Source organism: Salvelinus namaycush, chromosome 8 (assembly GCF_016432855.1).
Source record: "Salvelinus namaycush isolate Seneca chromosome 8, SaNama_1.0, whole genome shotgun sequence".
In the NCBI taxonomy this organism is placed as follows: domain Eukaryota; kingdom Metazoa; phylum Chordata; class Actinopteri; order Salmoniformes; family Salmonidae; genus Salvelinus; species Salvelinus namaycush.
Window position 1 is genome coordinate 62,024,299 of NC_052314.1, and position 12,334 is coordinate 62,036,632.

The 12,334-nt window shown below is 44.8% G+C and overlaps 1 protein-coding gene across 1 annotated transcript in view; it reads right to left on the reverse strand.

The window, feature by feature from the left end:
* LOC120052233 (polypeptide N-acetylgalactosaminyltransferase-like 6) overlaps positions 1-12,334 on the reverse strand; it is a 256,332-nt gene that overhangs the window by 163,061 nt on the left and 80,937 nt on the right. The window lies entirely within an intron of this gene.

Consider the following 12,334-nt stretch of genomic DNA (forward strand, 5'->3'; position numbering starts at 1 on the left):
TACTTCAGTATTCCATAGTAACATCTGACAAAAATATCTAAAGACACTGAAGCAGCAAACTTTGTGAAAATGTATATTTGTGTCATTCTCAAAACTTTTGGCCACGACTGTAAGTACAGTTTCCTCCACTTTCTTTTCCCGATCCTCATTTATGACATCTAACATTGATGAGTTGCTGTCAATAGCCCTTTTATGCTGATTCCAAGCATACATAGCATTGATATGATGCTCTGCCTTCGAATGGAGCTTAAACCCCAGAATCTTTAAACAGTGCCTTTTTCCAGTTACAAAAACCTGACTGTGATGTGAAGGCAGATTCCGGTGTATTGGGCAGAGAAAAATGCCTACAGACAAAAAAACAATAAGTCGAATCTTGATTTACAGAATATTCAAGCCATGAATTGTCCTTATACCAGGAGCTGTTGAAAGCCCTTTTCCTAGTACCATGCTGAGTTCTGGGAAATGTTTTCAAACACGGCTGTTCAGGACCCTCTTCTCTGGATCTTGAAGTGTCTGAAATACATGTTAAATAATGTGTTATATCTCTATGGAAATTAATAATTAAGGGATCCACAAGATTAGATACTAACAGCTGCTAACTAACATGTGTAGTTTAAAGTATAGGCCTGGCCTACCATTGGGTCCTTTTGGAACAGCATATCTGGTGCTTGATGCAGTTGGGAGGGGCTCGATGACATCTCCTGTCAGCTCTGGCTCACTGTCTTGCTCAGAGCCAGAGGTCTCTGTGTCATCCCTTGATATATCTATTACATTAAAATAACACAAGAACCATTAGTGTATAATCACAATAAAAATGCCACAGCCATCAAAACAAGAACACACATGAATCAACAACCAACATTTTAAAGTGAGGCTTAATCTGACAAAATCATATATTACAAGCTGAAGCTAAACTTAAATTCTGAACTGGGCATGTGACTGACTGCCTGGTAGATGCTCTGACCTGGTGGTGGTAGACTGGGTCCTTGTGAAGTCTGACCACACTGACTCTGACTAGCCTCAGGTAGGGAGCTGCTCTGGGGTTCGGTGGTGATGCAAGGGCTGGGGTCTGTTTGCACCTGATCTGCCTGTTTGTGATTCTTTAAAAATAAGTCTGATATCTCTCCCTTTCTTTTCATGTTTAATTGACCCTATGCAAAAATAAGACAGTCTATGGTTACATCTAAGCATCCAATTACCCACATTTTAGTCCAATCTCAATCTTAATTACAAATCCCCATTATCATAACTGTACCTTAAAATCAACTACTAGCCTAAGTTACTAGTTAGATCATGGCTAGGACTACTCTGCAGTAAGTAACTTAGCTAGCTATAATGTCTTATACCTTTACGATAGCAAACAGGCTATAGTTATAATGTCTTACACCTTTACGATAGCAAACAGGCTATCTACAAGTTGCGGTAATCTTTTGAGTAACGTTAACAGATTGATAATAACAATTGTTCGTTTTGAGTTCAAGTACAAAAATCTAACTGAGATAATGGATTTCAAATTGCTGATTGTTAACTTGCTGAACACTGACAGCTGTAGCCTACTAGTTACCCCACATTAGCTAAACATTCGTATACTGTAACCCCTGCACTGTATATGCGTGTATTATTAGCACAGATGTAAACATAATGTTAGGCTAAATTGGGAACCGATCTCTCTTATCTGATTAACTGTCTGTCAATGGAGCCAAAGGTCTAACGTTAACTTACACAGCAACACAAAGTTGTCCAGGAAACCTAAGGTTTAGCATCGGGTTTAAAACTTACTTCAAATATGATGCTTTCACCAATCGCGAAAATATCTCGTGGAGCTGTGGGAATATTCTCTCTTCTTCTTCTGTATGTTCTTCTTATTCTTATTCTTCTGTATCTCGCAAACAATGTTAATATTCTCTTTTCCTCGTCCTCGATTTGAAAAGTGCACACCGAATGTCAAAATAAATGCTTCTTTCAACAAGAGGTGAAATGAGATGTCAATCAGCATCAAACTGCCAGTAGCGAATAACATTTTGGGGTGGCACCCGGGGTGGCCAGTCAGATGTCAGGGTTATCCAGTGCCACCCTGGACACCCCTCTGGCTCCGCCCCAGCGTAAAGGCAAAATCTGCAAATGCCAGCAGCAACGGGAGGAGGGTCGTAAACGCTTTTTTCCTTCTGGTTAGGCTATATTGATCTCTGGCTCCCTCTTGAGTCATTTGTGTGTCTTAATTATTTAATCAAACAGCGTGCTTACAGCTTCAGACAAGTTCAGTACATACAGGCTATGGAAAAATACAAATAAAAAAAATTCAACCAATCGATTGGTGATGACTCTCGGTCGCCCAAAATTGTATTTTTGCAATTAGCACCCCTTTGCATAATACATAGAATAAAAAGAGCAAAAGCGCCTAACAGAGTGCCATCACGATTCTAGCTAAATGACACTGAATGAGGGGACATTTCACGATTCATTAAATTCTGTGGAGTGAATTCAATTTGCGCCCATGTTTTAATGAGTGCCCAGCAGTGGTAATTTGGAGATAACCATTTCACATTGCTTCTCAGGGTATCTTTCACAAGAACAGCTTTCCTTTCTAAAGACTTTTAGCTGAAATGTGTGTGTGTGTGTGTGTGTGTGTGTGTGTGTGTGTGTGTGTGTGTGTGTGTGTGTGTGTGTGTGTGTGTGTGTGTGTGTGTGTGTGTGTGTGCGTGTGTTACTGTCTGTGGAGGGTGAATGGTGATTTGGCTTAGCTATAAAAGGAAACATTTACAAAGCACACACAATACACAGCTGGATGTTTTTGCAGGGCCTTCCATTTAGCTAAGGATTGTTCTTTTAAAAACTTCAAAGCACTTTAAAGTTTTAATTTAGGCTATTTGGTATTTACTGTGAACATTTAGTTTTCCGCTTAGTGTTTTCTAACCTGGCATGCCCTGTCATATTTCTAATTTGTCTAAAGTTAGACAGCAACAAATTCATGTTCTGAGATTTCTACCGATCTCATTGAGTCTGTCATTCAGGTAGCTTAAATTAGAAACTGTCATCTTTGATGTTTTGAGCGGTAGAATCTAATTCATATTCCATTTTCCAACGCCTCTTGTTTGAGAGCTGCAGAAATGACACTGTCAGTCAGTCAGTCTATTCCAATAAGAACACCTCTCTCTTATCTCTCACATCACATTTTTTGGGGGCGGTTGCCGGGTGATTGATGGGAATTGGATCTTTGCCCTTAAATGTTGCCGTGGAGATAAAGCGGTGGTGACAGCTCCATGCTGTGAGTGACTTCCTGGATATTTTCACGGTGACCGCGGGCGGTGACACTTCAGGAGTGACAGGTGATTTTCTCCCCCCAAGGTGTCAGAGAGGGTCTGAGCTCAGAGAGAGGGAAACTCTGAGTTCTACCAAGGTGAAGACCTTTGGACACAATTCAGCTGAGTCCTTGCCAACAGGTCTCCGATTGGTTGGTTCACACATTGCAGGTACCAGGATAATTGGACTAGGTGTACCTTTAATACAGGGTAAAACATGCACATTTGAAGCAACAGTACATATAGACAATCTAGTCTAGACAATATAACGAACAAGCAGCACATCAGTTTTTAAGCAATAAGGCCTGAGGACCTGGGGATTATCGTGTGATAACTCACAACTAAGAGCTGTTCTTAGGCCCGAGGCGAAGCCAAGGGAAACAGCCCTTTAGAGGGGGTTATCAGATGATTTTTTTTCACCTATTTGGCCGGATCCAGTACCTCTCCTGGCATGAACAATTATTTTCACTTTTTGCAATAAAAAAAAAAAGTCAAATAAAAGCGATAAAATGTATTTATTTAGAGTTGCCTCCCCCCGTATCTCTCTCAGAACTACAATGAGATTCAGTTTCTATTATTTCTCTCTCTCTCTCTGCTCTGATAGACATGAGCCTGCAATCCTAATCTCTCCAGCATTGCACTTCATCATTTATTTCCTTATAGAATCTTAACCGTGCGATGGGTCCTGGAGGAGCTGTAGCAACACTGATGAATTTAAATACATTTGCCAAAGTTATAGAGTTACTGCTGTCTGTTCAGAAATAAATGAAATAATTCAGAATAGCCTACTACACTAGAAAGCCTATAATTTTGCCACAGAGGATCAGTAGCGTCTTTAAAAAAATTGCCTAGCTGTGGAGTGTATCCCAATAACAAGGCATAGCCTACAGTCTGGAACACGTGGCAAATCTGTCACTGAACAAACAGCATGCAGACCAAACAGGTTGGAAAGCAAATGGCTCCTGCTGAAAAGAGAAGACTCTATGTTGTAGGCTGCCAAAATACTTGATCAACTTCCAAGTATTTTACAAAGTAAAACAGGAGAGAGAGGCTTCTGGCACGAACGCATCGGCCATCACCAGTGAGGGAGCTGCGTGTCATTGGGTGAGTCAGTGGAACTGGAATGAATTTTTAGGACTATAATTTCCAACTCATATTGTAGCCTACAATAGCTATTGATGGATTCAAGACAAGTTCGTTTTTATTGATCTCAGATTTTCAGTTGTTCTTTGTCAAAGTAGCCTCTCATTTCAATAATTTGTGTGGTATTATGGTGATTTTAAGACAATTTGGAACTCGAGTTGGAATCATGATGTCAGTGATCTTCAGGTCGGAGCTCTAGAAAGAGGCCCGAATTCCTGACTTGGAATTCCGAGTTAGATGACTATTCAAAACAAATCGGAATTCTGAGAGTTCCTAGTTGTTTTGAACGCGGCATTAAAAAAGATTATACCAAAGTCTCCAGTCAAATGAAATGCGTTTTTAAAAGACAAACATTTTCCCAGACTCTATGCCACTAAAATTGCTTCCCATGCCACTACGCAAATGTGATGATATGCATGCAATGCTTTATTATAAAGGTGATTCTTTTTTTAATGCGTTCCGGTACCTCAGAGCTCCCCAGGTCACCCCCCCCCTCGTGCTCACTTTTTGTTCCAGCACTTCCCGATTTACAAATTAAGCACTGAGGATAGCTAGGCTAAAGTTACTTCTCCTTTGCTACTGTAGCTAACTAGCCAACTAGAACTAACACACAATCACATCAAGCAGCTGAAATGACAGCAAACTATGTGCATTTTCCTTTGTTTTACCTTCGTTTATATTGCCAATTCTTTGGATATATCCATTAATGATCCTGATAAATGAATTGGCCTGACTTTTAGTCTCGTCATGTTCATGTGCATGGCACCATGAAGATCCCACCACAAAAAAAGCAACATGTTGCACAGGTTGGATAGGCAGACAGCAAGGCTTATATTAACCCCTGCTGTACCAAACCTAATGCTAGGCTAGTAGCATGGGGAAATATTGTCTAGACGCAGGCTTTTTTGTGGGGTTTGTTTTGTTACATTGTTACACACAAGGATATACCATGACACATTGCATTCTTCATTTAATAAAACAATGAACTTTAGAATGTTGTGTTTTTTACTCCTGCTTTAAAGCTGTACACTGTAAATGTAGCCTACAGTTCTGAGGACGCACAAAGTGATTGTTTTTAAAGCTCCTTTTTCTCTCTCATGGGCTATGGGCTATGGGTTGCGTTTCACATGAAAAGGCATTTTACTATCATAGCGCACATTTAGCCCTCCGGTCAGCCCTGACAACAGTAGGCTATTACCCCACTTCAAATAGCCTGCAGGCGCGCGCCAACGGAGGGTTCACAAGACCTGACACAGATCAATGCAAAACACTCACCAGAAAACTTTTTGTTGAAAGAATCAGTTCTATGATGGCAAACATCAGACATATTCACTATTGCTGTTAGCTGAGGCTACTGTTAGGGAAAGGGGAAAGGGGGATACCTAGTCAGTTGTACAACTGAATGCATTCAACTGAAATGTCTCTTTGGCATTTAACCCAACCCCTCTGACTCAGAGAGGTGCGGAGGGCTGCCTTAATCAACATCCACGTCTTCAGCGCCCGGGGAACAGTGGGTTAACTGCCTTGCTCAGGGGCAAAACAACAGATATTTACCTTGTCAGCTCAGGGATTCCATGCAGCAAACTTTCGGTTACTGGCTCAACGCTCCTATCCACCAGGCTACCTGCCACCCCTAGCCAACAAATACCGGAATAGCACCCTGAAAACCACTGCACTGTCTGCTGTTGTGGCATTTTACGTCATTCTGAGTGACGTTATTTACAGAGGTACATCATAGGGGTCATTCATATGGGCACAGAAGATAAACCGTTTTTTACTTAGTTTTTATGGGAAGAAGCAACTTATTCAACTCTGAGGCTCCAGTATACAAGAAAATACCTTTCCTAGCATTGCTCCTGATCCTGTATAAGCACACATTTGCAACACCTGATGGTGCTGTGATTGTGTGCATCCCTAACACTGGGAAAGTAATCAGTTAGATATCTGGGCACAGAACCATAAATACTTGTGTAAACCAAACCCAGTCTAATCTGGGACACTGTCAACAGACAACCAGTTGTGTTCCTGAAAGCAGCTCCTGCCTATGTGAGTACATGGACTCACCTTCAATACTACCCTGATCAGCTTATTCTGGGCTATCTGGAGCTTCCCCTTCATAAGCTTAGATAAGCCCCCAAACCAGGAAGTACTAGTGTAGTCAAAGTGGCATTGAATGAGGGCAGTGGCTAGCACTTTCATGGAGTCCTTATCAAGCAGCTTGGACTTTCTAGGCAAAAATGTAGTCCTGGCATTTACCTTCCCTAGCACTTTAGTGGCCATGCTCACACCTCCCAATCTTCTATTAAGGATGCATCCCAGGTAGCTAACAGAGGTTTTAGTAGTCAGCACCTCCTCCCTAACTCCACTCTGATTTCAAAGGACCTACTCAATTTAGGTCTGGATCAAAAATAATTGCCTCAGTTTTACCTAAGTGCAGAGATACCTTATTATCTCCAAGCCATTTGCTAATGCTAGTAAGCTCTGTGCTAAGTATGCTCTCTAACATAGTTTTACTTTTGTGAGACACCAGAAGTGTAGAGTCATCCGCATAAAGGAAAAGATGGCAAGACCAAGCATCTTTCATATTGTTATTATACAGTAAAAACAGACAGCGAACCATTAACTTGTACTATTTGCTCCCTACCTGATAAAAATGACTTTACCCAGCCTAGAGGGATACTGCTTAACCCCAGTGCTTCCAGATTGGAGATTAGGAGACAGTGGTCAACTGTATCGGAGGCCTTTTGTAGGTCAAGCAGTACCATTCCACAGATATTTCCCTCATCAATCTCTTTCCTGATGAAGTCAGTCAAGTAAAGTAGACATGAAATCAGTGGAGTATGTTTTTCTAAAACCTGACTAAAAATCATACATTAGACTGTTTGTTGACATATTCATACATTTGCTCATGTACAACTCTCTCCAGGATCTTTGATGTTACACTGAGGATAGATACAGGCCTATACTTCCCAGGGTCAGACTTTATCCCCTTCTTATACAGAGGTATAACTTTAGCTTGTTTCATGTCCCTGGGAAAGATGCATTGTTCAAGAGAACGATTAACCATATGCGTAATACAAGGGGCAATTTGCTCAGCAGTATCTATAAGAAACCTTGCAGGAATATTATCCAGGCCTGTGGCTTTGGAGCATTTAAGCTCTGCTAGCATACTGGCGAGTTTGGCTGTTGCTACCTTTGCAAAAGAGTTTGGCTGAACCCGTAACTCGGCATTATACTTATTGACTTGGTCGTTTCCATACATACCAGAACTGGTGGGCAGCTTGCTAACCAGCTTGCTGGCAACAGAAGTAAAACAAATGTTGAATTCATTGGCAACCTCTGCATTTTCATATACCATCTCCCCCCTGATGTTCAGTCCAATAGTGTTTAGTTTGTTTTTGGTGGTACTACTACAGCCTAGTTCCTTAAATGATTTCCAAAGCTTTTTAGGGTCATTTTTGTTCTCAATGATTTTATCAGCAAAGTAACCCCTCTTAGCTTCATCCATCCTGCGCTGTGCTTAATTTCTGTGATGTTTATATAGGACAAAATCATGCTGCTCTTGCGAGTTCTTACATTTCATCAAGGCCTTATTCCTTGCTTGGATAGATTCTAGAATCTCATGATTAAACCAAGGGCTAGATCTCTGCTTTACCCTGACCCGTCTAATGGGAGCCATCACATTCACCACATCAAGGAATCTACATTTAATTAAAGGCTTCCCAGGCACTGTCTACCCCTACACTATCCAGCACTGGTGACCAGTCAATTTTACCCACTTGCTCCCTAAACATTTCAACACAGTATTTATTGAGTCCTCTGATTCTAACAGTTTTGTGAAACGATAATATATCTTTAAAAACCCTCCTTGTGCAAAATGTAATAAAATGATCACTGATTCCATATACAATTACTCCACTCTGCGATATTTTGGATTGATCAGACACCAATATTAAGTCAATTGTACTTTGCACTGTTTCACATATCCTGGTGGGATCTTTTATCATTTGGGTCATGGCAAGTGATCTACAGAAGTGCATAAATACATTGTGAGTTGGGTTTTCCTTTTTGCAGACATCAGTATTGAAATCCCCTAACAAACTTATTTCCTTCACCAGGGAATCATTACAGCTTGACAACACAATTTCGAGACCTACATAGAATGCATTCTGATTGGGCGGCCTGTAACACACCCCCAACAAAATCGGCTTGGTTTTGGGGAGGCAGATATCCAGCCAGACAATCTCCAGATCAACGCTTAAATCCGATCTAACGTTATAAGCAATGTCCGATCTTACAAACGCACATATCCCCCCCACCATTCTGATTCCGATCCTTCCTCTCTCTGTAAAACATAAGACACCCACCTCTGATTTGCAAACCAACAGACGTATCTCATCTATCTTCGGTAGTAGGTGTAACGTCCTGACCAGAGTTCTTATGTGTTTTGCTTGTTTAGTGTTGGTCAGGACGTGAGCTGGGTGGGAATTCTATGTTGTGTGTCTAGTTCGTCTGTTTCTGTGTTCAGCCTAATATGGTTCTCAATCAGAGACAGCTGTCAATCGTTGTCCCTGATTGAGAATCATATATAGGTGGCTTGTTTTGTGTTGGGGATTGTGGGTGGTTGTTTCCTGTCTCTGTGTTTGTATTCTGCACCAGATAGGACTGTTTCGGTTTGCCACATTTTGTTCGTTGTAAGTGTTCACTGTTTTCGTTTAATTAAACATGTTGAGCACTGGCTACGCTGCGTGTTGGTCCGATCCCTGTTTCACCCCCTCTTCTAGTGAAGAGAGGGAAGGCTGCCGTTACAGAACCACCCACCAAACTCGGACCAAGCAGCGTAGCAACGGGCAGCAGCGGCAGCAGCAGCAGCAGCGGGACCAGGAGAAATGGACATGGGAGGACGAGCTGGAAGGAAAAGAACCCTGGGCAGAGCCAGAGGAGTATCGCCGCCCCAAAGCAGAGCTGGAGGCAGCAAAAGCAGAGAGGCGGCATTTCGAGGAGCTAGCTCGGCAGCAGGAGCCGGATCTGGGTTACACCACTTGGGAGGAAATAGACAGGTGGTCGGTTGACCCAGGGAGAGTGCCGGAGCCCGCCTGGGATTCGATGGAGCAATGTGCAGAGGGATACCGGCGAATGAGGTTAGCACGACGACGCGGTAAGAAGCCCGTGAAGAAACCCCAAAAATGTCTTGGGGGGGGGGGGGGCTAAGGGATAGTGTGGCGAAGTCAGGTAGGAGACCTGCGCCCACTTCCCATTCTTACCGTGGAGAGCGGGAGTACGGGCAGACACCGTGTTATGCGGAAGAGCGCACGGTGTCTCTTGTACGTGTGCATAGTCCACCTCCCCGCACTGGCCGGGCTAGATTGAGCATTGAGCCAAGTGCTATGAAGCCGGCTCTACATATCTGGCCTCCAGTACGTCTCCTCGGGCCGGTGTACATGGCACCAACCTTACGCATGGTGTCACCGGTTCGCCAACACAGCCCAGTGCGGGTTATTCCACCTCCCCGCACTGGACGGGCTACGGGGAGCATTCAACCAGGTAAGGTTGGGCAGGCTCGGTGCTCAAGGGAGCCAGTACGCCTGCACGGTCCGGTATATCCGGCGCCACCTTCCCGCCCCAGCCCATTTCCTCCAGTTCCAGCACCCTGCACTCGCCTTATGGTGCGTGGCCCCAGCCCAGTACCACCAGTGCCTACACCACGCACCAGGCTTCCAGTGCGTCTCCAGAGGCCTGTTCCTCCTCCACGCACTCTCCCTATGGTGCGTGTCACCAGCCCAGTACCTCCAGTTCCGGCACCACGCACCAAGCCTCCTGTGCGTCTCCAGAGCCCTGTACGCACTGTTCCTTCTCCCCGCACTCGCCCTGAGGTGCATGCCCTCAGCCCGGTACCTCCAGTTCCGGCACCACGCACCAGGCCTACTGTGCGCCTCAGCAGGTCTGAGTCGGCCGTCTGCCCAACGCCGCCTGCACTGCTCGTCTGCCCAGCACCGTCTGTACTGCCTGCCTGCCCAACGCCGCCTGCACTGCTCGTCTGCCCTCCAGTCATGAGCTGCCTTCCAGTCATGAGCTGCCCTACAGTCATGAGCTGCCCTACAGTCATGAGCTGCCCTACAGTCATGAGCTGCCCTACAGTCATGAGCTGCCCTACAGTCATGAGCTGCCCTACAGTCATGAGCGGCCCTACAGTCATGAGCGGCCCTACAGTCATGAGCGGCCACTCAGTCCGGAGCGGCCACTCAGTCCGGAGCGGCCACTCAGTCCGGAGCGGCCACTCAGTCCGGAGCTGCCACTCAGTCCGGAGCTGCCACTCAGTCCGGAGCTGCCATTCAGTCCGGAGCTGCCATTCAGTCTTGAGCTGCCTCTCTGTCTTGAGCTGCCTCTCTGTCTTGAGCTACCTCTCTGTCCTGAGCTACCTCTCTGTCCTGAGCTACCTCTCTGTCCTGAGCTACCTCTCTGTCCTGAGCTACCTCCTAAATCATGTGGGGGCCTTGGGGAGGATTCTTAGGCCGAGGTCGTGGGCGAGGGTCGCCACTCAAAGGACGCTAAGGAGGGGGACAAAGACAGTGGTGGAGTGGTGTCCTCGTCCTGCGCCGGAGCCGCCACCGCGGACAGATGCCCACCCAGGCCCTCCTCTTGAGTTTTAGGGGTGCGTTCGGAGTCCGCACCTCAGGAGGGGGGTACTGTAACGTCCTGACCAGAGTTCTTATGTGTTTTGCTTGTTTAGTGTTGGTCAGGATGTGAGCTGGGTGGGAATTCTATGTTGTGTGTCTAGTTCGTCTGTTTCTGTGTTCAGCCTAATATGGTTCTCAATCAGAGACAGCTGTCAATCGTTGTCCCTGATTGAGAATCATATATAGGTGGCTTGTTTTGTGTTGGGGATTGTGGGTGGTTGTTTCCTGTCTCTGTGTTTGTATTCTGCACCAGATAGGACTGTTTCGGTTTGCCACTTTTTGTTATTTTTGTTCATTGTAAGTGTTCACTGTTTTCGTTTAATTAAACATGTTGAGCACTGGCTACGCTGCGTGTTGGTCCGATCCCTGTTTCACCCCCTCTTCTAGTGAAGAGAGGGAAGGCTGCCGTTACAGTAGGCTTCGGACGTTTAAGTACACAAAATGTAAACACGTATTCCCAAAGGCCTCACTGAATTCCCGATCCACTTGTAACTCGCCTCCCACTGCACTACCATCCTCCCGCTGCACTGCCTCCGGTGGCCTCTCTGCCACCATTGAGCACCCCCTCCCCAGGCGCTGCTCCATCAGCCTCACCACCGTGTCCCCCGTCTCTCGCCTCTGGTGGTCTCCGCACCGCTGCAGACCCCCCCCCCCCTCTGGTGCACTCTCCATCCTAGGTAAGTCCCCTGGTCCCACTCCACCTTCATATTATTCGAACAGTGAAATCATTTCTAATGCCCATCCATATAAACTATGTAGCCAACTGATTGGTATACTTATGCAACATAATCATAGTTTTCCACTGAAACTTAATAGATTGGATATCTTCACAGGTACAGTAGTAGGTGACTAATGCTGCGTTCACAAAAAGTGGGAAGGTGGTATTTACCACATTCAGCTGGGAAAATTCCACTTGAACGCCCCTCCAACTGGTAATTACTAGTGGGAAACTTGTCTATCATCCCTGAGCTCCGACTTCTCCCACATGCTGACCTCTGATGAGGCCTAGTAAGGAAATAACCTTGATAACTGCATTTTTGGCAGTCAAATACAACAGCAAAACATTATTTATAAAACGCTATCTATTAATATGGTTTCTGAGCATTATAATTTGTTTACAAGCATGGTAGCTGTACTTTTAGTTTATGGTTGACGCAGCTTGTTGGCCTTTAGCCAATCAGTGTTTCTCAACGACTACAAAGCATGTGACTGCAT